Source organism: Populus euphratica, unplaced genomic scaffold (assembly GCF_000495115.2).
Source record: "Populus euphratica unplaced genomic scaffold, PopEup_1.0 scaffold431.1, whole genome shotgun sequence".
Taxonomy (NCBI): domain Eukaryota; kingdom Viridiplantae; phylum Streptophyta; class Magnoliopsida; order Malpighiales; family Salicaceae; genus Populus; species Populus euphratica.
In genome coordinates this window covers 18,507-24,584 of record NW_011500119.1, presented here as the reverse complement: position 1 = coordinate 24,584, position 6,078 = coordinate 18,507, and positions in this window count along the sequence as shown.

Below are 6,078 nucleotides of genomic sequence, written 5' to 3'. Positions count from 1 at the left end.
TATCTGTGAACAGGAGTTTTGAAGTTGTTCTACAGGCTGAGATGGTTTGGAACACAATTCCGGCTTTTTATAGTCAAGCTGAGGTCTTTGACAGCGTCATTGTACAAACTGCAGCTGTGTGTAATATGATTGCACGTTTGCCCAACTTGCATTAAACATTCTTCTATTGAACATCTCAACTCCAAGTACTTCAAAAATGGAAACACGTCCTGTGAGGATGGGTTCGCCTCACACCATAACATGGCTACAATATGTGTTGGCCCTATGAATCTTTAGCTGACACTCGTACTCAAAACATTGAAAAATCTCTACTTGCATTAAACATTCTCCCATTGCATTGCCACAAAAAACAATCTAACATAGATTATAGATATTATTGTGCCCATTCAGGATACATAACAAGAAGTTGCTACGCGCAAAGGCCTGATAAAAAAACAAGTATTAATTTCCCATAAAGTCTATTGATGGTCGTGAAATGGCTGTGAAGAGCTGCAGCAACATTGTAATAAATGAAATGGCCTGGAATAAGAGATAGGCTAAATATGTGAACGCAAGGTTTAAGCAAACTTTGTGATTCAATATAAACGGCATTCAATATAAATGTACTGTTCAATCCTGCAATGTATAAACGACATTCAGTAATTCAATATATGTAGCTATGGCTGGTTCTGATCTTCTCTACCTTGTTGGCCTTGAGTTACAATTTCCAAAATAATTGGTTCCAGGATTTGGAAGGTATCGATAGAGCTTAGTTTCGAAGAAACCACATGCGAAATGTAGTTGAGCTAAGTGATTCTTCAGCATAACCATTCCCTAGCATTAGCGTTTGAAGACAGAATATACTCCTCTGGATGCTACCATTAGGTGTCTCGGGACATTATGCATGTGTAGGAAGCTGGATTCACTTTATGATTAGTTAAAAAAACATCCAAGTCCTCTGCATGTTTCCATTAACTGTACAATATACTCCGGCAAACTGTGTGAAGACGACGTAGGGAATTCTCAGTTCTCACCCTTTTACGAAACTGAAGAGATTAAAAGCTTTGAGAAGCTTGAACGATTCAGAACATATACAAGGACTTCATTTTATTTATTTATTTTTCCCTAGTAATTAAATTAAGTCATGGACTTTTCCAGATGAGTAAATAACACCAGTTTGTTCATTGGTTCTCTCTCACTTAGGTATCATATGCCAATATTCAGTTTCTGAGGAAGAAATTTGTTGCAGATTAATCTCTAATTGATCGGATGATAAATGTGCAGGGATATTTCAGAAATTAAACACACATAAATTTACGTCGTTCGGCAACTTGTCTATTTCATAAAACTATTATTTTGTATTAATCAATCAAAGAAACAATACAAACAAAGATGAGAAGAAAAAACTCTTCTTTACTCAACTCATTCTCACTCAAGTTCTCTTTATCTTCTTCTTCACTCTATTCTCTACAACACACACCTCTTCACTGAGTGTCCATACACACACACACACATTAAGCTAAGAGCAAAGGCCATAAATCATGCCATGATTTATGCCTTAAGCTTCCACTATGTGTTAAATGGAAAATTAGTTATTCCCGCTAGCATATAGGTGGGACATTGTTTGTCTCAACTTTACTAATAATCTCCCACTTGTAGATAAATAATAAAATTATTTTTTATCCTTGAAGACCAATCGAAGTTTTACACAACTTCAGTTTATCAAGTATAACTCATTTGATTAACATATCAACTAGATTCTTGGTTCCACATATCTTTTCTAGCATTAGTTGTTCATTATCTAGCAATTGTTGGATAAAGTGATATTTGATTTGAATGTGCTTAGTCTTGGAGTGAAATTTAGCAAGGAAGATTGTACTCTGACTATCGCTATATAAAGTTCCTTTTCCAATCATCTTGCCTAGTTCTTTCAGGAAACTCTACAACCATACTATCTCTTTTATAGATTCTAAGACTGGGATATATTCAGCTTTTGTTGTTGAAGGAGTGATGATCTTTTGCAAGGTAGAACTCTAGGGAACAATAGTGCCTCCTAGAGTGTATATATATCCTGTAGTGCTCTTTCTGTTATCAATATCTCCTACTAGATCAACGTCTATAAATCTTTCAAGTTTTAAACCACCAGCTGTGAAGGTAAGAGAAGTCTCCGAGGAACCTTTTAAGTATCTCATGATTCATTTTACTGCCTCCCAATGCTACTTTTTAGGATTGCTCATATATCAACTTACAACTCCCACTGCATGGGCAATATTTGGTCTGGTACAGACCATAACATACATCAAAGAGCCAATAGTTGATGTGTATGGAATCTTATACATGTATTCACATTCTAGCTCAATTTTTGGTTACTGGTCTTTGCTGAGCTTGAAATGATTGCCCAAAGGTGTACTTACTAGTTTAGCATTATCCATATGAAACCTGCTGAGAACCTTCTTGTCATACTCTGTTTATGAAAGCTTTAGTATGCCTTTGTCTTCATCTCTGATGATTCTATTGCTAAGTATTTGTTTAGCAGCTTCCAGATCTTTTATTTCAAACTGTTTTGACAACTGTTGTTTCAACTTATCAATCTTCTCAATGTCGGATCCTGCAATCAACATATATTTCACATATAACAGTAGAATGATGTAGGAGTTGTTAAAATATTTGACATAGCAACAATGATCAACTTGGCCTTTTGTGTACCTCAAACTGCACATGAAGTTGTCAAACTTCTTACACCATTGTCTTAGAGCTTGCTTCAAACCGTATAGGCTTTTCTTTAGCTTACAAACTTGGTTCTTCTTTTTTTGTATTGCAAACCCTTCTAGTTCTAGCATATAAATGTCTTCCTCCAAGTCACCATAAATAAATGTTGTTTTTACATCTAATTGTTTAAGATGTAAATTTTTTGCAGCTACTATCTCTAGAACAATTCTGATTGTCGTGAGCTTCACAATTAGAGAAAATATTTTAGAGTAGTCAATCTCTTTCTTTTGTTGAAATCTTTTTACAACATGTCTTACCTTGAATCGTTTACTTCCATCATGCTTAGTATTTGCTTTATAAATCCACTTGTTTTGCAAAGCTTTCTTTCCTTCAAGTTGTGTGGTTAGCTCCAAGGTATTGTTCATCAACAAAGAATCCATCTTATCTTTCATGGCTAGCTCCCACTTGTTTGAGTTTTCATCTTGTAATGATACTTCATAAGTTTGCGATACACCACCATCTGTCAACAAAATATAATTCAATAGAAGTATAAACCATTATGGGGGTTTTACAATTCTTGAATATATGCGAACATAAACAATATGTTCACTTGGCTCAGTATCTTCCTTTAAAGTAGTGGGTACAGATATGCTTGAATCTTTTTGTAAAAGCTCTTGATTTTTGTTCTTCTCGGTAACATTAGAAAGCCCTTCTAATGTTATGAATTTAAATTTTTATGAACTTGTATCTAAATTAGCCATATCTGTTTCTACACTTGATTTGTTTTTATATAAAAAGTTCTCATTAAAGATCATGTTTCTGCTTTTGATAATCCTTATATTCTGATCATCCTAAAATCAAAACTCAAATTCTTCATCTTCATAGCAAATGAAAAAACATTTTTTGGATTTGACATCTAGCTTGTTACGAGCATCAGACTCTATATAAACATAAAAAACACACCAAATGACCTTTAGATGAGAGAGTTATACCTCTTTTCCTCTCTATACTTCCTCAGGCAATCTGAATTCTAAAAGAAGTGATGGTCCATAATTGATTAAGTAAACTGTAGTATGAACTGCGTCAACAAAAAATGTTTGTGGTAACCCTGAATGCAACCTCATACTTCTAACTCGTTCATTGATAATCTTGTTTATTCGTTCAGCAATGCCATTTTGTTGTGGTGTTTCTGGAATAATCTTTTCCATTCTGATACCATTGACAGCGCAATACTTTTTCAAACCTTCATCAATGTATTCTCCTCCATTATCAGATCTCAAGCATTTCAACTTCAATCCTGATTCAGTCTTAACCATAGTCTTTCATTTCTTGAATGTTTCAAATATATCAGATTTATTTTTTAGAAAGTGGACCTATACCTTCCTGCTAAAATCATCAATAAAAGTCACATAATACTGAAAACCTTAATAGATGCCACTGGAGAAGTTCCTCATAAATCTGTGTGTACCAGTTATAACTTTCTTGGTCTTAAGGTCTTACCAACCTTAAAGAAACTGAACTTCTTTTGTTTTTCAAGAATATTACTTTCATAAATGTTTAGATTAATTTTTTTTTTAACTCTGGCAGCTTTTTTTTTTTACTGAAGTATCTTCATCCCCTTTTAACTCATATGGTCGAGTCTACAGTACCATAATTGTGCTTGATTTTTTGCTTCAGTCGAGGCAATAATACCTGTAAATCTTATGGTTTTATACAAGGTGTCGGTTTTTTTTTCATAAGTCAAAACCATTGCTCCTTTCGATACTTTTCATATATCTTCAGAAAAAAGATTGAATGACCATTATTGTCAAGTTGTCCAATGAAGATTAGTTTCTTCTTTAATCCATGAACATGTCTTATATTTTATAAGTTTCATATCGATCTACTCATGGTTTTGATTTGTACATCTCTTATACCTACAATATCCATTGTTTGTCCGTCAGCTAGATAGACTACACCGTGATCTCCAGCAATATAGTTTTGCATTATTTCGTGGTGTGGTGTATAATGAAATGAAGCACCGGAATCAAGAATCCAATCATCAATTAGACTTTGTACAATAAAAATCAAAGCATCTTGTACCTCATCAGTGGTAATATTCATAGAGTCAGCCTCAGGTTTTTTTGGTTTTGTGCAACTCCTCATGTAATGACCAGGTTTGCCGCAATTCCAACATTCAACTTGCTTTCTAGGTCCAAACTTGCTTTTACTTTTGTATATTAATTTTGATATGCCTCTAGAAAGCCTTTATCATGTCTCCTCCCTTGAATGTTGATGTTGAGAGCTGAACCTAAACTTGAACTTTCACCTAAGTCTTTGCTTCGCACTTCTTCAGCCAAAATTAAATCTCGAATATCATCATATTTTAGTTTGGATTTTCCAGCTGAGTTACTCACAGTTGTTCTCATACCTTCCCAATTGCTTAGAAGTGAAGCTAGCAAAATGAGTGCACGAATCTCATCATTAAACTCAATCTCAACAGATGACAATTGATTTGTGATGGTATTAAAGTTGTTAAGAAGTTATGTAACAGAGGTGCCTTCTATCATCTTCAAGTTGAATAACTTCTTCATCAAATGCACTTTATTATTTGCTGAGAGCTTTTTATACATCCCAGATAAGGCTTCCATTAATCTTGTAGTGGATTTTTTTTATAACATTATGAGCAACTCTTTTTGATAAGGATAGTTGGATAATGCCCGAAACCTATCTATCAAGAATTAGCCAATCTTTTTCTTATATATGCTCTTATTTGCTCCCCAACAAAGGAAGATAAAGTTTCTTACAATGTAGACAATTTTTATTTTTCAATATCTAAAATCTGTCCCATTAAATTTTTCAATTCTAGTTGTCTTTATTTTATTTGCCATTTTCACTAATTTTAGAGTTAGAATTTGCTGAATTTGACTTTATGATTGTGTCCAAAATGGTCAAAAATGTTGGAAACAACTCTGAAATCACCTAAATCAGACTTTGGATGGCTTAGAGCTGATCAATCAAATTTTTAAACCAATGGACGGTGCAGATGAAGTCACTTGTCAACTGAAATAGTGTCTGCGGTGCACCAAATCAAAACTTAAGATGATGATGTTGCTATATGACATGTCAGACACATAAGCAAGACCGGTCCATAACCAATGGCTTCTCAGTTGCTGACGCGGATTGCTGCCTGTGCAGGTAACGTGGCGGATGACTGTGCGGAATTGCTGATGACGTGGTGAGTCAACCTGGTTTAGTTGCAGGTAGTTGGGCGAAGAAGGAGAGTGTGGCGTGTGCGGCGTGTCTATGCGCATGGGTAGTCCTAACGTCGACGTATGATGGCTAGTGCGGGCATGCAACACGCCAGTTCTTTGCTGGATTTTCACCAGTGGATTTATCTTATCTTTCCCT